The 25061-nt window shown below is 46.0% G+C and overlaps 1 protein-coding gene across 2 annotated transcripts in view; it reads right to left on the reverse strand.

Annotated features, from left to right (window-relative positions):
* Positions 1-24358, reverse strand: part of rai1 (retinoic acid induced 1) — a 54446-nt gene extending 30088 nt beyond the window's left edge. For both annotated transcript variants that reach the window (XM_082529107.1, XM_082529108.1), the window contains exon 1: positions 24130-24358. The gene's annotated coding sequence lies outside the window, so the exon portion shown is untranslated. The remainder of the gene's footprint in view (positions 1-24129) is intronic.
* Between the last annotated feature and the right edge of the window lie 703 nt (positions 24359-25061).

The following is a 25061-nucleotide window of genomic DNA, read 5'->3' on the forward strand; positions in this document are numbered from 1 at the left end:
CAGGCCACTCCCCTTCAAATGTGCACACACATACACGTTAAATATGTACAGGGACACTAAAAATACAGCAGGACGTCCTCGTGTCTTTAATAAAGATAAACTGAGAGATAAACTGAGAGAAAAGTGTACAGAATTCTTTATAATCAGACGTTAAAAACAGATAAACAAGTACGACTCGGGACGACAGAAAACTGTTCAAACAGGCGCAAACGTGCACACACACAGACACCCAGCAGCCACTATCATATTAACAACCTCCATCCCTCCCCCTCCTTGTCTCCACATCAGGCCAACCCAGATGCATCCCATACAATCTGTCCCTGATTGCACACAAACACTCCAGCTGCCCTCTAAACGTGCGCACACACACACACACACACACACTTCCGAACACACCCACACACACAAACAGGCGTATTTATCCTGATCGAGCTCGCTAATTGCATGCGTCTAATAACCTGGTGGAGATAGAAAGCAGAACAGTGCTCTCTCTTGTCTCTCGTCTCTCTGTAGACAGAGTCCAGACGTGAGGCAACTGCAGAAGCCGGGGATATGAAAAGGCAGCAGGAGATAGGAGGGGTACAGGCGTAGATGTGTATGTATGTTTGTGTGTATTTGTGTGTATCTATGTTAGTGTGCGTTCGTCCTCTGCTCTTTGTTTGATCTTTCCACCCAGGCCTGAAATGCTGCAGCACACCAGGAATAATAACTTTCCTACGACACAAGTGCACATTATCAGACCAAATACATGCGCACATACAAAATACAGCACCCATCCCGCTGCATACACAAACCTTGCCTCGCTGATAACGGTCTTTAAATGTTTGTGTTTGTGCGGTGCACGCACCCCAATGCGATCATTCATGCGTGAGCCATCTTCTGTGTATTATCAGGACCGGGTGGTTAGGACAGAGGTGGGGAGGGGGCGAGAGAAAGTGATGAAAGGTGGCAGGGGGTAAAGAGTGGAGATGAAAGCAGGGTGTGTGTGTGTGAGGAGGGGGTGGGCTTGAGGCAAAAGGGCAAAGAAGGCATATGAGATAGAGGATGAGGGAGAAACAAAGGGGAGAGGATGTGCCGAATTAGGTTGAGGAAAAGCGGGAAGGACAGATGTGCTGACTGCTGATTGGATGGAGAACAGGAGGAAAGCGAGAGAGAGAGAGGGTGAGAGAGAGACCGGAGGAAAAGTGAGGCAGAAGGCGAGAGAGAGCCTGTCACCTTTAGTCAGTGGCTATTAGCGGCAGCAGCAGCTCTGAGACACCATCCCTCATTCTGCTCTGCAAGCGGTGGCACAATTAGACACACACACACATACACACACCTTCATGCACACGCTCATCCATCCATCTTTTTCCTCCGTGTGTAAATGTGTGTGTGTGTGTGTGTGTGTGTGTGTGTGTGTGTGTGTGTGTGTGTGTGTGTGTGGCTGAGACTAATTGAGTGCATGTGTGCATCAGGCTGTGTCTGAGCTCAGTGTTTTTCTCTGTGTCTCTGTCTGCTGTGAGCGCGCGTGTGTGTGTGTATAATGAAGAGACTCAGGAAAACGCGAACGTCCTTGTGTTTGATCTGCTTGTGCGTGTACATCTATGCGTGCGTGTCTGTGTGTGTTTGTGTGTGTGTGTTTGTGCCACTGAGGGCCCCGTGCCCAGGCCTGAGACTGAGTGATAGAGTCCATGCCAACTTGAGCTGCATGCCACAGTCTCCACGCCTGCACCCGTGTCCTCCTACTGCCAGCGTCTCCGTCCCTCCTCTCTCTGTATCAGTCTCTTGGCCTCCCCTTCCTCCTCCTCCTCCTCCTCTTTCATCCTTTCTCAGTTTTTTATCTCTCCGCTCACGCTCTTTCCCCCATCTCTCGTTTTCTCTGTTTTGGATAAATTGCTTCGTCTTTAGCTCTGTCTCCCCAGCGTGCAGCCCTTTTTTTTCCTTTTTCCCTCTCATTTAATGCCTGTGACCACTCTGCCCAGCCCTCTCATCCTCACATCTTTTTAATAGCTGAGCCTCTACCTGCCTTCCTCCTCTAATTTCTCATATCCCTTTTGTCTCATGTGGTCCATTTGTCTTATTGAGACCACATTTTATCACAGTCTGTCTCTTTTATTATTTTACCTACCTGCTCCTTTTTTCCCTTCCACCTCAGACCAAACCGCTTTTCTGTCTGTTGTTCACTTTCATATCCTCCTTTCATCTCCTCCCTCCTTTTTACTCCCCCCCTCCTACATCAATTATATACTTCCACAATCCACCACTAGTGGCAGCTGTTTCACATTTTCCTGTCCATTCATAACCCCTGCATCCTTTCGCTCCCTCTCTCGCGCTCCCATTTTTAAAAAAAACTTCTCTCCATCACTGAGACATCTCTATTCAGGGCTCTCCTTCCCTCTCATCAGAGTCCTCATTATCCGACCCCCTTGCACCACTCTCCTCTTCTTCCTTCCTTTCACTCCCTCATCCCTGTCCTCCCCCTCCCTCCTCCGTCACCTGCTTCGCAGCAGTGTATCTCCTAATTTCCATACAGCCCTGCAGCCTGCAGACTGCCTCATATCTGCATCTACACACACAAACACAGGTTAGGAAGCATACACACCTTCAAACACAGGCATTCACATACATTCCCCAATCTAGTAACATACAGGTCAAGGAAGACAGGCGCATGAAGAATTTATACGCTTGCTTTCTCGCATACTCACGCTGCAACAGACACACATTCATCTGGGGTATAATGAGATTTTGCCCCTGCTGTATTTTTTCCCCTGCCATCTTCTGTGGAATATCTCCACAAATGTGTTTATAATCATTATTTAAATGCAATAAAAACACATTTTAGTGGCAAATTAGACACTGCTAAGTCCTTAAAACCATTTGCCGCTTTATTTATCTACTCTTTCCAGTTTTGGCACTGCATGCATTTCAGCTTCATTTCATACACACAGAGCGCTATTAATTGAGTGAACGAGGCCTATTCTGTCCCAGCCTATCCCGCACAGCTAGTGAGACAGAGCCGAGGGCTCAGCCACTCAAGTGCAGAGTCTGATAAAAAATTAGAGCAAGCTGGATAGATTTGGGCAGCTGACCGCTGCTTCTTCTTGGCCAGTTAGCCGGGGGAGAGCTCATTAAGCGTAGCTGGAGGTGAAGGTGGTCTGCCTTGTTAGGATATGTGTGTGTGTGTGTGTGTGTGTATCTCTTATCTTAAAAACAGTGCACCTTCTGCATTAGGGGTGCAACGATACACAAAATTCATGGTTCGGTTCGATACTTTGGTGTCACGGTTCGATATTTTTTCGATAAAAAAATGTTCATGCCTTTTTAATTTGTCATTTATTAAAATTATAAATATATATTTTAACTCAAAAATACAGTTTTTAAATTTAATGTTGCTGAAACAACAAAGGGATAAAATAATAAATCTATCTGATGGAGGAATCCCTCATCTTTGGAAAAGAGAGTTTATTACAGAGAAATGGCTCTTTCCAAAATAAAAGCTATACTATACGCTTCTTCTGGGCTATATTCTCAGCAGCATATTAAACATATCAGGTCCCCATAAGGAGAATCATGTGCTAACGGCTGTCTAAATGACTCGGGTAAAGTTTGTAGCATGCGTGCTTGTTGTTTTTGTCTGCTTCCACTTGTCTTTGCACTAGGATGATGTCGGAGTAAATGTGCAGTCATATTCGTTGTGTTCCCACTAGTGCTGTCAGCGTTAGTCTGAAATGACGTTAACGCCACAACACGGCAAATCTCCGTTAACGAGCTACCGCGGATCGCCCCGTGCGTGGGGCTGGACGGTGTCAACACGTTAACGAGCTAACTGCGCTAACACACTAGCTCCCACCCATGTAATTGAGCATTGCGTGGCACATCCAACATACTGTTTTACTTTAGTCCATGATGCGCTTACCTTCAGGGTCATACGTCACATGAAGACCAAAATAGTTCCAAAGGCCAGATCTGAATGAGGGTGTGGGAGGTTCAATTTGCCGTGTTGCAACGAGCTTAGCTTCTGCGCTCGACAGTGCAGCCTAGGCGGAGTAGTCGAGCGCAGATCCACTGAGCGCTCAACACAGACAGCATCGTCAGAAGGAAAGTTGATAAAATAAATAAAAAATTTTGTATTGTTTGATACATATGCGTACCGAACCGAAAGCACTGTATCGAACGGTTCAATATCGATACGAGTATCGTTGCACCCCTATTCTGCATGTTTGATAATTTCAGCCAGAGTTGTGGGTTACACCGGCCGTACTTTTATGTGTTTGTTCCACTCACAACGTTGCACAAGGCGAGAGAAAGACAGAAAAGTCACCTTGAGGCGACTTTTGTTGTGATTTGGCGCTATATAAATAAAATAAAATTGAATTGAATTGAGAAACTCAGCTTATGAGGCCATCACTGACTATGTGTGGGTGATTCATGGACAGTGAGACAAAGGGAGAAGGGGGAGAGAGGCAGGAAGAGAAAGCCGGAGATGGATCGAGCAGTGAACTAGGGCGGCTCGGGATCAGGCAGCTTGCATGGATGGCTGTCTGCTGTCCTAAGGGAAAGGGGTAGCTTGTTATTTTAAGGAGGGTGACTCTGGCACTCACCTCACAAAGAATAAATAGGGACACAGTCACACCTACACAAGTATTTTTTATACCTCTGTGCAAATTAAGCTGCCAGCACATGGCATACCAGCTAACACAGTGCCTTATAAGTCTATCTGTCGCAGGTAATGGGGGCAAGCTCAACACACTGTTCACGACATCACATCAACCTCCAGATGACACAAATAGTGTCACAGAGCCCATGAGAACATTATGTGCAAATGCATGTGACCCTGTGTGCAGCTATGCCTATTCACAGTCTGCAGCTTTTACCTCTGTGTGATGACCTTAGATTTCACAAATATTTAAGCAGTCTCCATATCTCTGTGGGGGAATCTGCATACGACGATGTTTGTGCATTTGTGTGTGTGTATGCGTGTAAAACCAGTGGTCATGCAGCCTTGCAGCTTAATGTCTGGTCTGTGACATTTGACGTACTATGACGGCTGCAGTGTCTGCCCCATGGGACTGGGGCTGCTCTCTGCTAGCATGGAAGCATGCCCCCGCTTGCACACGTCGCATTGAATCTCATCACATCATAAGACGTCTCATCACGTCACATTTACTCTCTCTCATTCTCATAATCACTTCTCATTTGTTTTCCCTCATTATCTTCATTGTTTCCATTTATCTGAAAACTCCCAAACCTCTTTTTTATACTCCTTCAGTTTTGCTCTAATGTGTCTTACGCATCTGCTGTTTTCCTCTTCTTTTTTTGCCCACTCCATTACATCCTCTCATCCTTTTTTTTTGTTTTGTCTCTCATTTTCTTTCCTTCTCTGTCTATCACCCTGTGTATTATACCCTCAGTCTGTTTCTGTCCCTCCTCTTATCTGCAGTCTCGACTCACACCAGGCCAATTAGCTTCTATCAGCCCACTCCTGTTGGCTCAATAATACCGAGCTGGTAAGGTGGGCTTCTATTAAGTGAGGCTGTGTTTGTGTGTTTGTCCGTGCAGGTTTGTTTACAAAGAAAGCTGTGGAAGGGTCAGTTTATGGGTCTTGGAGTCTGTCTGCACGTGAGCGTCCTCACCCACATGCTGATAAACACATGCACACACAAACGCGCGCGCACACACATCTGCTCGGTTAGAGGGCCCGCCGTGCACGCTCGCCCGGCCCACAGATAAACAAGCGTGCTCACATCTTTCAGCAAGTCACCATGGCAACCGTGTCCCCCCCTGCTCTCCCAACTCTCCCTCATTCTCACTGTGATCACTCTCTTTCTCTTACTGAGTTGCCTGGTTGTCTGTCCTGGATTCAAGACCATAGCAAGTTTCAAGGCCAATGTCACACCCCCCACCTCCTCACCTTGCCAAAAAAACGGCAAACCTAAAAAAACCTCCTGTATTGCTATATGTGATGTCACAGGTGGGGGTGGCAGCCATGCTGAGTGGCACTGTGGAAAGACTGGAGATGTGAAAAACAGCAAAGTATTCAGAAAGCTTTTTTTTGCCCCCCCCCCTTTCATCTCCCTCCTCAATCCCCACACACGCCTCCCTCGCCTTCTCTTTTTGTATAATGTGGCCAATTGCCTTCTTCCCTTTGTAGGGCGCGAGAGGAAAAGGGGATTTCATGCAGGCTAACTAAGCCCCTAATCCTCTGTTTCATGCCTCTCCTCTGTCTCTCTTTTTTGGTTTATTTATATATTTCTCTCTCTCTCTTGCGCACGCTCTCTTTCTCTCTCTCTTGCTCACTCTACCTTTCTTTTGCTGAAACTTGCTTTCACAGTGAGGCTGCGATGGCTCAGAAGAGTATTCAGATGCTACATTTTTACATAAGTGAAAATATCAGTTACTCTTATCATTTATTCATTTGTAATTTTATGAACTGGGTGTACTTAAATGATCCAAAGCAAAAGTTTACCATTACATGTCTTTTTTTTCTTTAAAATGTAGCAAATTATAAGGACAAAGAAAAGAAACACAATTTCGAGACAGGAAACTGATCTTAATGCCGTCACACATCAGCTGATGGCACAGCAGACACCCTTCTCCACATGTAACGTTTACGTTACGTTGCTTTAGCCAGCCTAGAGTTGGTCTGTAGGCTGGCTGACTAAGTCATACTGTGTCTGACTTAATCAGTGCCATGTCTGTGGTCATTGATGCCCGCTGTGTTTGGGGATTCTTGCTATGGCTCTTCCCACTTCTGGCCAAACAGAACCGTTCCTAATAAATTTTTGGCAGCTAGAACGATGGAAGTGACATAAACAGTAAAGTCAAGGCTCTAAAACTACGGTGATAAGCTTTCAAACATAAAGCTGAAGGAAACTTGTGGGTTGACAACCGTTTTCTTTCACAAGGAAGTAGTCATGTCGTCACTGGCTGGTATTTAATGTTCATTATGATAGCTTTAAATACAATGACCTATATGAGGAAAAGTACTCCAGCAGCGGGGAGGTGGAGTAGCGACTGAGATGCAAATACTCCCTCAGTATCTGTCTGTCTCATGTCTTTCTTGCCAGCTCTGAAAGACTGCAAAAACCTCAGACAATAATTCTGTCCTGAATGTGTGCGAGAAGCCAAGAGAGAATGGGAGGGAGGGAGAGAGCTGTCAGCCACTCTGGCTAACCATCTAATAGGTTGCCATACTGAACTGACATTTGAAGGCTAGGGGAGCATTAGTCCTGAAATGAAAAAGAGAGATGAGAGAGAGAGAGACAGGGCGAGAGAGATTGGATATGCAGCAAGTGCGCTGTGGAGTCGGCAGCCCTTATCAATGCATCTGTCTATCCATCCGCTCCACACGGCCTCATCGCCTCTATGATCTCCACCCACCCCAGTCCTCCGCCTCCATGCTCCATCCCTTACTTGCTCTCTGTTTCGCTCTCTCTCTCTCTATCTTGCCCAGAGAGAAGAGCAGGGAAGGACAGAGATGAAAGGAAGGAGAAGAAATACAGTCGGGGGCGAGCCAGGGAGGGCCGATTGAGCGCACAAGACAGGGGAGGAGGGTGAGAGGAACAGAGCAAAGGGATAACAGCCAAGGACAGAGAGAGAGAAAATCTTAGATGTTTAATTTACAGTCTTTCCTGCTGCAGACAGATTTGTGAGTTTGGAGAAAGACAAGTATACGGAGAGAAGCACACAGAAGGACGGACGTAGAGACAAACATGCACATGGACAGCCAAACACACAGACAGACAAACTGAAAATAGAAAGGCTGTCTAACATCTCTTTCTCTTTGACAGCAGCTATTGAGCCACTTTTTTTTTTTTTTACCAAGTGGAGTGAGACCAAAGACTTGAACCTCTCAGAGTCCCTTACCCTCAATTTATCTTTTGTCATTTGTGAGTACTTTTTTCCCCTTAACCCTCTTTCACACTTCCCATTTCAATCTTTTGTGAACTATCAAAGGTAATTCATTGTAAATTGCTGCACCTCTGTGAACTGAAGCAAAATGGCATTGGTTTGTACAAGTTACCATTACTGAATAGCTTTTGGAGCTGAATGAAAAACAACCCCCAGTCAACAGATATAGTTGCACATAATCCGCCAAAGCACTAAAATCACTCAGGTGACAGAGAAGGAGGACACTGTGTAATGTTTAATGCTACTAGCTTTGCAAGTCCTCGCGTTATCTCGGCAATGCTACATGAATTATAGCGCATACCCAGTTTAGAGCGGCTCGACATTTAATCTGAGAGATAATAACTTCAGCTGCTAGTGCACTCTCAGCAGTAGTTTTTGCATTGCACCAGAAATGACTTCAAACGCACCATAATGCATCACCTAAAGCCACGCAGCGGTGTTCACTCTTAGGGACTGGGGGGGAGGGAAGAGGAATAAACACACAAATAAGGTCTAACATATGGAGGAAGCAGCGTACTTCATTGCTTGTCCAGGTCAGACCTCAATTCATTCTCCAGCTTGCTGCTGGCAGCTGTTAATTTTGCTAATCTGTTTCTCGGTGTGCAAAATACGCTTGACTAGAAGAGCTCCAAGCATGCAGATTACATCATAAAATGAACCGGTGCAGATTTCATATGTAACAAGATCAAGACCCTCATCTTATTGCTGTGTTCAACCATCCATTTTCTTCCACTTACTCAATTCATTGAGATCCCACAACAGTTAGGAGCCTATCCTAACTGTCATAGGGTGAGAGGAAGGCTATAGCCTGGACAGGCCACCAATCTATCAGAGGTCTAGCACACAGTGACGGACAACTGTTCAAACCTATGACCATTTTAAAACCACATATTAACCGACATGCATGTTTCTGGACTGTAGGAGGAAGCCATATTAGCAGGAGGGAACAAACTCTGCACAGAGAGCCTGGATTTGAACCCAGCACCTTCTTGCTGTGAGACAAAAGTGCTAACCAAGCTGGATTATGCTGTGTTCAGATCTAAAAATTAATCAAACCAACAAGACTCTGACTCAGATCGAATGATACTGTTTAGCAAAGGGCCTTTCTAAATGTGTAAACGAGTCTTTATGTCTACAGCTGCTCTTGAAGTTCATTCAAGAGCAGAAAGAGTGAGGCTTATTGAACAAACTATATAGAAACGTGAAATGCAAAGCACACACTGACTCATATGATGCTCGGGATTTAAGCTTGGGCACAACATGATGATCAAAATGACCAAAACCAAGCAGTTTACTACTGAACTGCAACCGTTGACTAGAGAGGGACTAAAACAGTCAAAACACAATCTGTTTCTATGACAAAAAATATTTGAAAGGTAATTATCAGATAATGCTATCAACAGACATGCAAAGAAATCTAAAAAGCCATTCCTTTGAAAAAGAAAAAAAAAAGAAAAAATCTATTGTAAAATGCCAACCGCCACGTGTGCAGTAATAAATTGTCAATTATTGTCTTAGGAAGTGCATGCAGACCTTCACACAAACTCTAATTTCCCCTTTCCCACCTGCCCTGGGCTATAATTATTGCTCTCTCTTGCACAGAATCCTGCAGATGTGTGTGTGTGTGTGTGTGTGTGTGTGTGTGTGTGTGTGTGTGTGTGTGTGTGTGTGTGTGTGTGTGTGTGTGTGATGTGTTGCTAGCACTGGGTGGTCAGACACACAGACGGTATGGTGCAGCACTCTCGCAAGAGATTTCGATAATTAACTTTGTAATAAAGTAGAAGAGACAGAGTGCATGTAAGTACATACATGTGTGTATCACCCAGGTGAGCACTTGTCCATGTCTCTGGTTTCATGCGTCTGTCCATGCATCTGTATGTGCGCGTGTGTCTATAGAGACGGCTGTAAAAGGTAGCTGTACGCACATCTCTGTGTGTATGCGCACGCGTCCGAATCCGTGCACGAGCGTGTGCGCATATGCGCGTCAGTGTGCGGGGAGGTGATAAGCACCTGAGCCCTAAGGCAGCCTTCAGATTTCCCCTCACGTCCTCAGTGAAATCAGCCCAATCACTGCACTGTCATCTGCCTGCCACCAGAGAGAGGCCTGCGCCGCATACTGACAAGCTCATTTGCCTAGCAGTGTGCACACACATGCATACGCACACATGTACATGCCTGAGAACACACGAGCAAGCCCTCACTCATTTATGCCCACTAGGTCTTCCACTTTCCACCAAAATTGAGTTCAAACAAAACCACTGTGGGAGACATTTGTTGGATTTGTATTTTTTTTTTCGGGAGTAAGAAAATGCTTCCCTCTTGATTCATTGCCAAATTGAAGTGTCATTGTTCATGACAAGGATGCGGCTCAACTGCCAGCTGAACACTTTAACCCCGACCACATCATCAAATGCCTTATTATTGCTCGGATAAATGCCCTTGCTTGGGTGACTTGCATTAATAATTTATCTGTAGGAAGCGTTGCAGTGATGAATTGAACAGCTGCCTTCATTCTGTTATACTAATTTGGAAGGAAGAAAAAAACACACTTCAAACCTACAGAAAAAAACAACCAAAAAAACAAAACACAAGTTTTGTTTTTCCTTTTTTTGCCAGCTTAAAGTGGGCTTAACTAATCTAGAAAAAGGTGATGTCACATACTTTAGTGCAGCAGCCACAGAAGTGTTTGAAGTGTATTGTTTGCTCAGCTTTGGCTGCACTGCTGGTTAAATCTGAATGTTTCATTCTGTGTCAAACAAAAACTTGTGGGTGTTTTTCAGGGGCTTTAAAATTAATTCCTCCCATGTCTTGCATGCACAAAATCACAGACATATGCCTCAAACACAGAATAACCAATGCAAAGATATATTGCAATGATCACAGACTGCCCCTGAATCTCCCTGACCCCCCTCACACACAGACACATAAAAAAAAAACCCCACTGAGAGATTGGCGTGGCATCCCCGTGACCCAAAAACGTCCCAAAAGCTACCACACGGGAGCAGGAAGCAGCACAGAGGGAGAGGAGCACGTTAATGACACACGAGACTAAACGAGAGGCTGTGAGTGATGCGCACCGCGGCTGTTCGTGTCTGGAAGTTTTCGGTGGCGTGCATGAGCTAGAAAGAGAAAACACGGAGGATGTATTAATTCTGCATGTGTTTATGCTCCCTGTGTGTGTTTCAGTGCATGCATGGTGGCAGAAGCCACACAGAGCGCTGTTCTCCTGTCAGTGCGATTAGAGGGCTGCACTAACATGGTGGGAGGGGGGGGGGAGCGAGCAAGAGAGAGGGAGATAGGGCAGGGAATTTAAAGGGAGGTGAAGGAGATGATGGTGGGTGGGTGTGTGTATGTGTGTGTGTGTGTGTGGGGGGGTGGTCTTAAAAAGCGCAAGGCTACAGATACATCCATGATTCCTACCAACACACACACACACACACACACACACACACACACACACAAGCAAGGGTGCGGTGAGGTCATTTCAGCCCCTGTCAAAGTTTCGGTTTCACAGGAGCACAGCACGCGCACACGCTCATTTCACCTTGTCTCTCCTTCCTAACCCCCGAAGGAAGCCGTTGTGCGTGCGGGAGTGCGCACGTGTCTTTCATGCGCGTTTGATGAGAGGTTTCCATGACAACAACAGCACCAGCAACCCCCATGGGCTCATTTACATATTCAAGTGCAACAGTGTAGTTGAATTACGGCCGGAAATTGAATGGCTCAATCAATAGAGTAGGAGTGGTGGTGGTGGGGGGGTGCGCATAATGGATGGGAGGAAGGACAGACTGAGGAGAAGGAGCAGGACGTGGAGGAGGAGGAGGGAGTGTTAGCCGACAGGAAGACGAGATGCAGATGATGCAACGGGCCATCATCTTGTGTATATGTGTGAGTGTGTGCATGTCCCCCTCTTTTAGGACGACCCATTTTTATTGTCCTCTAGTGGTTAAAGGGAACCGAAAATGGATTCCGTGTGTGTGTGTGTGTGTGTGTGTGTGTGTGTGTGTGTGTGAATGCTCGAAAATGGATTCCGTGTGTGTGTGTGTATGTGAGACACACACACGGAATCCATGTGTGTGTATGTGAGACACACACACACACGGAATCCATTTTCGAGCATTCACACACACACACACACACACACACACACACACACACACACACACACACACACACACACACACACACACACACAGTGGCATAGCAGAAACATGGTAGTACAAATTCATTTATAATGATCATAGGCCAAAAAAGAAGTGCCTTGATTGTCTTCAGTCAGAAAAGGACGATCCAATCTGGTTTGAGATTATTCTTTTTTTTTACTGATGCATGATATTTTTGATGTGATGCTGTAAATCTTTTTATATGTGTGCTCTACCTGGCTATATTTACTTGGTTGGAACTTTCATATTGCATTGACTATTATTAGCAACCTGAGCAAATAGATCTAGCTTTATCTGTAACTGACTTCAAGTTAGAAAGACAGGAAGTAGTGATATAAGCCTCATGAGTCAGCTGCATTATGTGTTATAGTGTCATGTAATGTCTATTCTAGACAAACGCACTTCTTCTTTAACCCCAGCCCTACTTTGGTGATCCAGGAATCGAAGCTACTGGGATTCTGCACTAATTTCTAGCCACTTGGAAAAGAAGATGAAATAGTAATCATCATCCGCATCACGAGTGACTTGGGCCAGCCCTCTTCTGCTGACCGCACAGATCCACCGGGGACGCGATATCCGTGGCCCACTTTCTCAAAGACAACCTGCTCTCTCTCGCTCCCTCTGTTCCGCTGTGCGTTCGAAGGCCAGACTCTCTAAGCATCAGCAAGCCACCAGGAAAGTAGATTAATCACGTTTTTATTATGATGAGTGAGTTAGGGTGGGTGTAGAAAAGTAAATGGCACTATGCAGTGTAATAACTTTTCATAACGGGAAACAACCGCAAGAGGCTAGCAGCACAACAAGATGTTTACATAAAGGGGAAGGTGCTGACTGGGTAGATTTGTTGTTGTATGCGGGTGTGTGAATGTTGCAACAGCCATGCATGTATAAAAATAATGCGTGCGTTTGCTGGTGCAGACGTTTATTGTATGTTTTTCCTGTTACAAGCACACATTCATATGTATCTTGTGGATGTTTACAGATGAGGATGAGTGCAGACATCTGATATTTTGGTGCAGTGGCATAACAGAACGCTGGGCCAAACACGAGGCTGTTATCAGCAGTTGCTTTGACAATGGAGCCCCAGTGGTCATGGGGACAGAGGAGTGCGAAAGGAAGAGGAGGAGGAGGAGAAAGGAAGAGAGAGAGTGAGATGGAGGGGGGGCAGGAGGAGGGTGAGGTCTGCTGGAGGAATCGGTGATGGGGAAAATGGATGGAGGGGGGGGGGGGGGGGCACTAATGGCCTGAAAACACAGCTGGCTGCAGACACCCAAGGACAGAGAGGCTGAAAGAGTGAGAGTCAGACAGCAAAAGAGCGAGCGCGAGAGACGGAGAGACCGTGCAAAGATGATAAAAATAGAGGGGCGTGGGGTGTGGGGTGGCGTGGTGAGAGCGCAATAGAGGCGTCTCGTCAATATGAGAGACGAAGGAGGGAAGGTTATTTTCTTGTCATGCCTTTTGCATCTGGTCGCCCGCCCGGTGAATGTACACACACACACACGCACACACAAACAAACACGGGGACGCTGCCGCCATGCATGTCAATGAATTATCCATGGAACAATGGCAGTCCTTCATATTAATGAACATAAATGAGGGGATGGAGGATGGAGGCTGAGGCTAAAACAGCATGAAATTCTCTGATTGCCTTCAGTTCCAAACATTTATGACAATAATTACCATTTGATTAGAGGATCTTCAATTATCCTTCAATGCATTCCTTGATGATGTATATGAAAGGTCGTTGGATTACATAATTTCTACCCTAAAATACTTAGATGTTGCTGATTATTGAGCTGTGAAACTCATTAATCAGTAAGAGTACCCCATAACAACAATGTGGCTCTTACATTGCCAGTAACCCTTGGCTCCTCTTACCACTGCACCTCAGCTGTTAACCTTGACGATGACATTATACACACTGAATATATTAACGAGGATGAAGGTGCGTGCATCTATGTGTGAGCATGTGGCTGCTTGAATGAGGCAGGAATATGCAATCACACGTCATAACCCGAAAGTGAGATAGAGGGGTGGAGAAGGGAAGAGTGTAATGGGTGTGAGGATAGCATGCTGAAAAGGGAGACGATTGGTGTTAGACTAGCAGATGTGTGCTGAAGATGGAAAAAGGCGGAAGGAGGAAAGAGAAAGAGGCAGGAGTGAGAGGGGAGGAGGTGTGGTGTATAGGATGTTGATGGCGCGGGGGGGTTGGAGGGGTGGTGATGGAAAGACTGAAACAGGGAGCTGACACACACGCTGCGAGAGAAAGAGAGTGAAAAGAGGTGGAGAGGAGTAAGAGGAGAGCATAAAAGGTTAAAGAAAGGGGAGCCGGGGAGAGAAAGATGGCTAGCGGAAGAGGCAGGGGGAAACAGTGAAAGATGGAGGCTCTGAGAGAAGATAAAGAGAGTGAGATGGGGATAACTCAAAGGAGGGAGGAAGCTGCAAAGCAGAATGCTTTATTGAAAGATGGAGCAGTTACGGAGAAGAGATGGAGGTACAAAGAGGGATGGAGAGAAATTTCAAAGGAGGAAGAGAGAGAGGAAAAACATGGAAAAAGAGAGAATAACTTACTGCCACTTCTGAATTACTAACTTGTCCTAAAGGATAAGAAAGGGCAGCACTTTTTTTTCAGCTAATGTAAATTTTTGAAGCTGCTCACAATTATAATGTTTTATTCTTTAAGAAAAGCAAAGATAATTTCCTGAAACTGCCGGGCAGTGTAGCTTTTCGACAATATCTCCCAGTTGGAAGTAAAGATTGCATTCATGACGGGTCTATTTTCCGCTGCGGATTAATACGCATTAATATTCATTGCAGCAGGACAGTATATGAAAGACTCGCTCAAAATAAACTAGCCTGGAGTTTGTCATAATGAAGTAAAGTGTCACCCGATGCAACACAGTGGCTCATTTATGCGCTTTTAATAGTTTCTTACCACCGTAGCTCTCTGGTGTTGGGTGCACAGAAAACGCTCGCCTTTTGGACCAAGTTATGCTCTGTGTCGGCCTTTTATGCAGGATTTGTTGACAGTGAGAAAAATGTCTAATACTGCCGTCTTTCTCCTACATAAATCTGATGCATTTGCTTATTTTTGCTCTAGTTTGTACCCAAGCTCAGCATGTGCCTTCATTATGTGTGCGTTTTTATGTGTGCGTGCGTGCATGTGCATGTTCATGGGTGTCACACCGCATGAATAAATATGGCCACGGAGATAGCCCAGGGTTTGTTGACTGCTCTGATGTTTAAATTTGTGCTGTGGCTTCTCCCAGCAAAGCTTATGACTCACACTCTGATACAAGCTAACGCGCTAAAAGCAACAGTGGGTCAACGCTAAGCTATTCTAATTTAATGCTGAGGGGAAAACTGCTTAGGTAGCTGTGAATTGTTGCCAGCCTTAGCTGAATCCACCGCCCGGATGCCTGTGCTCGTTGTTTTTTTTGTTTTTTTTTAGAAAAAAGAAGAAGATCAATGCTTTTGAGAGTGATTCCGTGGATGTTACTTCATTCTAATGCCATTGACACAGATTTTGCTATTAGCCAGCTAGGCTAATGCTTTCTAATGCATTCCCGCTTTGGCTTTGTTGGTTATCCAGTCAGAATAAGAGTTTAGCATCCTGTCTGACTCACCGAGATCTCATTACAGATCTCCCCGGCTCTACAAACCCCCGTCACCAGCCTCCCCTCTTTTACCCATCCATCCTTCAGCCTCCCCACCCCTACTTGTCTCATCCATCTCTCTATTTACACTTTGCCCCTCTTCTATCCTGGTCTTTTTAGTATGCATTTCTATGTAGCCTATGGCTGCAGGTGAAAGTCAGTGCTTCCGCATGAGTCTCTGTGTGAAGGTGTGTGTGTGTGGGGTGTCTGCATATATTAGTGAGCATGCATGTTAATCCCGGCTTGTGCAAGTCTGTTTCTCCATCGTAAAGACAGACATGGTTGAGCGAATAGGAAGCTGATCTAGATTTTTCCCGCATGCACACGTATACATGCACACAGAGACACACACAGTACGTACACACTGAGTGTTACATTGTGGTAATACAGATGGCTTTTTTGCAGCCCAGCTGTGCTCTGTACATGTTTGCCTCTGCGTGTGCATGTGCGTGATTGATTACTATTCTTATCCTGTACCAGGTGCGTCGGCTTTTCAGCAGCCTTCACTCTCACACTCTCCTTCCCTTCTTCCCTCTCTTTATATCCTTTTTTGGGCTCAATAAACAGGTTTTTTTAAATCTCCAGAATGGTAGGAATAATAAAAAGCAATATCAATGTGCAGTACAGCGAAGTCGCTCCATTCTCAGCACTCATTATGTTTAGCTCGACGTAGCAGTAAGACATCCTAACAAGTCAGATAATTGATGATATCAAATTATAATTTAATTTCAAAAATTTGGCTTACACTTATCCCTCATCTGAGCCTCAGGTAATTTTGCGTTTTGTGTGTGTATATGTGTATGTGTTCTGGCTGGCTACCATGGCTACGCCTGGGCCAGTCGATACACATCTGAGTGAGAGGTCATTAGCATCTTCCTCATGTTTTCTCTGCATGAGAACATCAGCAATTAGCCAGGTCCCAACTATGCCCCTGCTCACCCTCATCCTGTCCTGGTGGTTGAACAGCGCACCTTGGGACGTGGTTACCATTTAGATCAGAAGCGAGCATAAAGCGTATGTGTGACGTGTGTGCCATGATTGTTTTGTTTATACTTAGATCTTTGTCTAGAACAGTTTGGTCAATTTAGCACAGCTTGCCATGTGAGTTGTGTACTGTTGGGCTCGCTTCTGAGCTTGACTGTCAGTTATTAGCATCTGACGTATGTTTGACGTCTAAGATGTGTGTGTGTGTGTGTGTGTGTTCACGTGTCTGTATTTGTGGGCGCATATATGTGTGTGTGTGTATCCAAGGTGATGGGACGGCTCTGACAATAACATACTGATAAAAAAACAAAACCAAACAAAAAACTCTCCTGTGCCCCCGCTCAACACCCACCTCCGCAATGCCGCAACCTCTTTCTCATAGAGACACAGACAGAAGAGAAAGAAGAGAGGAGGAAAGCAAACAGGGAGAGATCAGGGGATGAAAGGTAGGTAGATGCTGAGCAACAAACAAAAAATAGCGGTGGACAAAAAGAGAAACAGCAGGTAAACAAACAAAGTGGCTGAAAGTTGCTGTTGACATTGTTTGTCATCCACATACCAATGCTCATTGTTACCCGACCAGCCCTTCCCATCACCACAGCAACGGCCCATTGTCTCTGCACATCGGCATACCGACGTGCCCGCTTTACCCAGATCTGGCAACAGGCCTGTACCCATTTTCTGATCGCAGAATGGCGTTCATTCACTGCACCGCCTGGCTGGCTGGATGGCTGGCTGACTGTGTGGCACTGGTTGCTATGGAGGCTAATTCACAGGCAGAGAACTCACTTTGTGTTCATAGTACAGAGGCAGTCAAGCAAAACATACAGGCACATGCAGCCACGCACACTTGCGTGTAAGCAAACAAGCATGCAACCTGGCAACAGCACTGAATGCGGGGCATGGCTGATGTACTCAACGGGCGCTGGAGAGGAGCCGCAGCATTATTTTTTACCTGCGTTTGCAATTTGCTGTGCTGTAATCCGTCAGACAGGCCCAACATCGCTGAAACATACGTATATGTACTATATGTGTGGGAAGCATGCTTTTGCACCTAAGTGATGTAGCCCGCTGAACCTAACCCTGTTGAGTAGATGAATGCAGGCACTTCAGCTTGCATTCCTCAGCCACACATGGTTATTTGTTTGATGGCATGTGGTGAACTGAAGAGGTTTAGCAATAAAATACAAGTGTGAATCGCTATGACTATGAGTACTCTACAAAAGTAGCTCGGCAGGATTCACAACTCAAAATAATTCTTATTCACCTTTTAATGGGCGAATCGGTGCAATTTAAGCCATTTTCACTCATCTCTCTTTAGGACCAACCCATATTTAAGCTAGCTTTCCTCTGATTGGCTGCCTCACATAAACAAAAGGATTGGAGCAGCAGGTGGGTTGGGCCACTGTGCACACACAGGTGAGATGACCATATAATGCATTATCATTATCATCATATAGAGGCAGGAATTGCAAGAAAAAATTATCTGTTTGGTTTATTTTCACTTTGAGACACTTTAAATGTGCTGCTTTTATTTCTGTTCTTTAAGATAACGAAGAATTTTACTCATGTTACCCATCTCACAGCTATCCAGGAATATGTCTCCAAAGTAATGTTTTAGGTTCTGTGTCTGCATGTGTTCATATTCCTGCTGTCTGTAATACTGAATGTTGGGAAATGAAGTTCCGTCAGACTGATGCGCTGTATCTTAAGTTCTCACCCCAGAGAATCTTCTATGTTCTAACCCACATTTACCAACAACAACAGGCATCACTGATACATTCAACTTAACCTAAATACACTCTGTTCATATAGTCAAGTTGCAGCATGCTCACAGACACATCCACCTCTCTCCTATACCTTTTCTTTCTCTATCCTTGTCTTTCTTAATTGTCATTGTCACAAATTTAGCAAAGATACTTCAGAAACATCACTGTCAAAACAGTAAAGGGAAAAGAATTGTGTTCATGTGACAAATAAATCCTAATTCAGGCTATGTGTGAGTTTTGCGTTGTAAGTCATTTCTTCCCTTTTCTCTCTCTCACGCTTCTCGTTCTTTCTCACCTCACTGTTATGTAACTCCAGCAGCTGTTTGAAGACGCAGGAAGGGGGTAGGTGGGTAGAAAACTTTTCAAAGTGTGTCTCTTGCTCCTTGATCAGAACACAGGAGAGAAACGGGTGACAGTTTCTGGTTCCGCTACAATGCTTGACAATCGCCGGGTCCCATCTCATGCGCTTTCTTCCTCCTTCTCGCATAACACACGCGACCGATCTCCCCGCCTGACTTGTAGCCGTTTCTCCATTTTGCTCAAGTGTTCCATATTGCGTTCTGGTTATCATTTCATTTTACCGTTCCCTAATCTGTCTTTCTCTGTTCCTACGTCTCCCTGATCTCTGCTTTAGCATCACTCTTCAATTGTTTCCCTCTTTTCTTGTTTTCTCAATCTGCCTCTTTCACTTTTTTTTAAACTCTTTCCAGCATTATTGTCATCTTTTATTTGCCTGATTTGGTTCCTCTATTTTTCATTTCGCGTCCTAACTGAACAGCAGCAGCACTCGTTTACCTGCACGCACACACAGACACACACAATATGCATTCCAGCCAAAACGGAGGCCTTGCGTGCTGGACACACAGGGCTGAACAGCTGTGCAGGCAAAGAAAACTTAGTCCCACAATTGCAAACTCACCCAAAAACTTTAATAATAACAAGCATATATATCATTCTCCATATGCTTGCAGAAAGGAAGGTGTGAGTGAAGTCATTGTATTCGCGAGCAGAATATCCCCTACCCTCACTGATGCTGAGAGAAAGCCCTGATTATGCATTTCTTTACCGTTAGTGGGGCACATACAGAAGGCGGCGCCGGTCTGTGGTGTTCACCAACGCACAAGAGTGTTTTATTTCTCACTGCAGCAGACGGCTGATTCTATCTTGAATGTGAATTTGAATGTTTAGCAGTCGCCCCACGGGTGTATTGTGCTAACAAGCTGTCGGTCTCACCTTTGTTACGAAACGCTTTTTCCTACATTTATATATGTTTCTCACGCTATATGTGTAAATATCTTCATTTCTGATGCTCCACCGACACTTTTATTCATCTCTAATGAGGCACAAACATCCATCAGTGATGAAAGACACCCCCCCCCCCCCCCCCCCCCACCAGGCTATCAGCACCATTGCAAAGCAGCGTTTTGTTGCAGTAATCCTGGAAGAGAAGGATGAAGTGCAGAGAAGGGAGAGGAAGAAAGCTAAAGGGGCAAGAGAAGAGCAGGAAAGAAATGGATAGAGAAGGAAGGAGAGGAAAGGAGAGAAAGGGGAGGAGGAGGATGAGAGACATGAAGGACAGTTGATAAACTGCGCGGAGCTGGACAGCAGCCAGATCCTTTTAATGAGCAAAGTGCTGCACCCAACACCTCACACGTAATTACACGCTCTCTCTCTCTCTCTCTCTCTCTCTCTCTCTCTCTCTCTCTCGCTCTCTCTCTCTCGCTCTCTCTCTCTCCTCTCTCTCTCTCTCAATTGCTCTCTCATGCACACACACACACACGCATTTGCAGGAACCTTATTTTTGCCTTCCCTACTCTGCAGCATCCCACCATCCAGCACTAAGTACTCCCTCCAGATCAAACAAGCAGCTCACAGTAAGCAGCATACAGATGAGCCTTTCCTTTCCCCCTCCTCCTTGCCATCTCTCTCCCTCTCTCTCATCACAACCCCTGTCTTCTCTTCCTGCAGTAACCTCTTGCTACCCCCCCCCCCCCACACACACCTCCACCACCACCCCCACCCCCAACTTCCTCCCTCTCCATCTCCATCTCTTGATGCTCCTCACTCTCGTGGAGAGAAATACATCAGCCATCGCTCGCTCGACAAACACACTACACCGACACTGTCCTAGCTGCTGCTCCAATAAAAACATATTACCTGCAAACTCCATTAGGCCCAAGTGTAAGTAACACATACATACATACAGACACACACACACACATTTGTGAATATAGCGAGCTTCTGTGTGTAATCAGATCTAGGTTAGCAGCCGTCGTATAATGTTCACTGGAACAGCATGTACCCACCCCATCACACTGAGCTCCTGGAAATACACAGTGTGTGTTTGTGTGTTTGTGTAAGGTCTAATGATGTCCACGCAGGCAGAGTTTTTCAGGCTTGTGTGTAAGTGCAGAAGCAGACGTGATGAGAGGAAGCGTACGCCTGGGTTTGAACTTGTATTAGGATTTCAGAGCGGCGTCGTGTTGCACGCTGTGTGTCTACACTTTCATGAGCACATGTGTGTTTCTGCGTGTGTGCTTCACGTGTTAGAGAGCCCGTACAAATCAGGTGTACAAAAGGACAAGCATGATTTCCTGCTATGAAGTTTCAGATTAAAAAATAGCAAACAACTCGCCACCAGGTAGTGTATTAATTTTCATAAACATGCGATTTGTGGTGCGGTTATTTAATGTGCGACTACATTATAAGTAAACCTGGTCTGAAACCTGAATGTTGAACAGTGAACCCTGCGGTTCTTGCAGTGTGGTGAATAGCTTGTGACACAGTGGCAAAGTAGGGGAACATGCATATGAGAGATAGAGTGGGTAGGGACCTGCAGCTCATTTTTTGTGCCCTTTAGTAATTTCATCCCTGCGCATAACATCTGTGTGCAGTGTGCTCACGCCAAGCTGCCAAGGTGCTGCACACAGTTACTGCAGACCTTGACAGAGGACATCGTGTTTGAGAAATCATTGACGATAATTGACAGAAATCATGACAGCAATGGGAAGGTTAAGGGAAGATTTACGGCTGTTTCAGACAAGAAAACAGAAATTGTCACTCAGTATGAAAAGAAATGACATGCTATGAATCATAGGTGGAGTGTCCACATTCGTTAGCTGATGATGGTGCTGTGGTCTGGCTGCTTGCTACAGCCCTGCTTGTGTTTGTGCCTCTTCTCTTTAATGAGGGACAAACACTCTCTCTCTCCCCGACTCTCTCTTTCTCTGTGTCTGCCTAATAACCCCTCACAGTAAATAACCATGAGCCTCCGGGGCAATTAGACAGGCACTTGGGGCTTATAGTGTGTTGCTTGGAAACTCACAGAGACACACGTGCACACCGAAACAGCCTAGTTAAAAATGGTGTTATGGAGTAATTGAGACATCCGATGTAAACAAAGCGACGGATCAATGCCGAGATAGAAAGATTAAAAGTTAAGGAGAAGAAACTTTGAGAAGAGAAAGACAACCGCTGGGTATTTTAAGTCTTTAACAAGGATGGTGTCTTGTCGTCCTTGGTATGTACCTTTAATCTGTGCTTCTGTTACCCATTCTGTCTCCTCTCCTCTCTTTGACCTCACATATTTGTGTTGGTCTGAGACTGAGAGACAGGCAGGGGGGTGGAGGGCTGAGGAGGAGAAAGCAAGAGGGACACAGAACAGAGGGAAGCTTTCACCTTTCATTTCACCACAACAATGAGTTGCCAATTTCAGTATGCCCTTTACAGGCCATCATGCACACACCTACGCACACGCGCAAACACACAAACACACACAGAAACCTGCTCTCCACATGACTCCCAATCTCCATGATAATCAGCTTCCTTTCATTGTGTTGCATCATGCAGGAAAGCCAGTGTATAGTCTGTGTGTGAAGGAGAAAGAGTCACAGGAGAAGGAGAGCAGACGATTTGTGTGCTTTCGCGTGTGTTTCTGCATATTGCGTGCAACAGCCTGCCGTCTCTTTAGCAGCGATTGTGTGTTTGAGGGAAAGTGCCTTGCCATGTTTTGGCAAAGCAGTGGGGCAGTTCTTGACTCAAGTTTTTCTTTTACACACACATTCAGAATCCTATGGACGTATTGCTGGAAAACAGATTTGTAACTGTAGATATGTGGTGCATTCATTGCTGTTGTACTCTTTTTACATGGAAAAAATTCATTTCTGCACACGCACACTGTTTACGCGCTTGACGACAATCAAGCCGCTACATCGCTATAGGGGATCGGCCTCATCTTCCATTCATATATTTTACTTCTTCTCTTATCACTTCCCCTCTCCCGCTCTATCATTCTCTTATTCTTCCTCTTGTGTGCATATTGTCACTATATTTCCTGACACACACAAACACACACGCCACTGCTGTTTTCCATCTCACCTCTGTTTTCTCTCCCTGACACCTCTCTACACCCTCTCTGCGTTATCGCGTCGTTACCCCTCCTCCCCCGCTGTGCGCACTCTCTCCCTCCCTCTCGTCCTATCCCAGCACATAAACACAAACGGACCTACACACACACACACACACACACACACACACACACACACACACATTGCCGTATCTTTCTCCACCTCCCCCCTCGCTTTATTTACTCTCCCCCTCTCTCTCTCTCTCTGTCACACCTTCTCCCTCAGCCCTCTTCCCTCCCTCCCTCCCTCGCACACTCTCTGTCCACCTCATCCCATCTCTCCCTCTCCTCGGGGTGAACGAAGCTGTCGGTAGCATCACTTTCAGTCGGCAGTGACACTGCAGTCTCGGTGCATCTTTTAATGACACGCTGTAGTAAAGGCACCTCAGAAATGAGCTATGCAGCATGTTGGACGTGCGGCACTCACATATAGATCAGTGTGCATATGTACCGTACAGCATGCATCCAGAGCCAGGAAATAGGCAATGCCATACTAAAAATAGCATATGAGCTTTAACACGCTGTGCCTAAACTCCATGCAGACACACAAACAAAATACAAAGATCTAGAAAAATTTATCTGTATCCCAAACTAAACACATTTTACAATCTGACCTCATCACTGGTTTCATAAGATTAATATTGATGTGTGTATTTCAGATTTGTCCTTATGCAATAGGCAGAGTAAACAGCGTGCTATGACACATCGCTGCTCTGACATAGCGTCCTGTTAGAAGACTACGTAACACATCCTAAGGCGCAGGATGCTGAGCGGAGCTTGGAAGGGAGGAAAAAAAACAAACAAACCCCAGACAAACAGAAAGAGAGGTTGCAGCTCATGCCTCCGCTGCTTGTTATCCATGTGTTTTGCAGGCAGATATGGCTTTAATTTTAATCTTTTTTTTGGTGCCTGTTGTTTGGACAGATGCTGGTGGAAAACAGGGTTGAAGCAGGTGTTGGGAGTGTGTGTTTATGTGGGAGGCAAATGTTCTTCCTCTCTGAACCCCCCCTCCCCCCCCCAAAAAAACACCCAGCAAATGAAAATAGAACGCAGTCCCACGAGAGACCCTGCTGTCCTCTATTCAGCATGCACAGGCACACACACGCACACACAGATGTACACATCGACAAAACAGACGCAAAGAGACACAAACACACCCCCTTGGCCAATACACCTTGCTCACACTTCCATCTGCACTGTGCTGCGCTCCAACTTGTGTCCTGCCTTAGAAGAGATGCAAATGTCAGGGAGAAGCGTGGTACCTGTGTTAGGGGTCAGCCGTTCTTTCCTTCTTTTGTTGGCCCTTCCAGTCCCCCTCTTGTTCAGCTGGTCTGAGCTGAGGTGAGCTGAGCTGAGCCGAGCCAAGCGTACAGCGGCGAGGCTCAATCCTTTTAGCCTGCGATGCTGAAAATGGCACCAGTATTCCCTGATAGCAGCAGCCTGCCTGCCTCTCTCTCTCTCTCTCTCCTGCTCTCCCTCTCTCCTGCTCTCTAGCTCGCCTCCCTCCTCTGCTTGTCTGCTGCCATGTCGAGTGCACGTAGGGCGAGGGGCGGGCCGAGAAGAGGGGGGGGGGGTGGTGGTGGTGGAGGATAGAGTGAAGGGGACTCAGGGGGATAAGAAAGCAATTAGAAGACGGCCCTCTTCCTACCAGTCGGGAATGTATAATGGAATTAGCTTTTTTTTTGGGGGGGGGGGGGGGGGGGTCAATGGTGAGCATTGGAGGGAGGTTGGAGGGACACTGGGGTGCGTGGTCCTGCAGCCTCTGCTGGGGAGTCCAGGAGCTTGTCTGACAGTCACCACTCAGAAATGTGTGCGCAAGGGAGAGCAGATGGGTGTGTGTGTGTGTGTGTGTGTGTGTGTGTGTGTGTGTGTGTGTGTGTGTGTGTGAGTGTGGGGTGATTGCTATCGCCCTGTGTGTGTGTTTGTGTGTTAGGACTAGCGAAAGAGAGAGGGAGAGAGAGATTGCTGATGTGCTGATGGGAGGAAGGAGAGGAGTGGTTGAGCTGTGGGACCACCTGCTTCTCTCTCTCTCTTGCACTCTGAGGTACTCGGCAGGAGAGAGAAAGGGTGAGCGGCAGCTTCAAAGCCTTCTCTCTCAGGTTCGCTCACCCTCCTCCTCTCCTCTCCTCCCTCCCTCCCTTCGCTCCCACCCTTCCTCACTTTTCTCTCTCTCTGAGTGGGTGGCGAGGAAGCT

This window comes from Aulonocara stuartgranti (genome assembly GCF_965226115.1).
Source record: "Aulonocara stuartgranti genome assembly, chromosome: 4".
In the NCBI taxonomy this organism is placed as follows: domain Eukaryota; kingdom Metazoa; phylum Chordata; class Actinopteri; order Cichliformes; family Cichlidae; genus Aulonocara; species Aulonocara stuartgranti.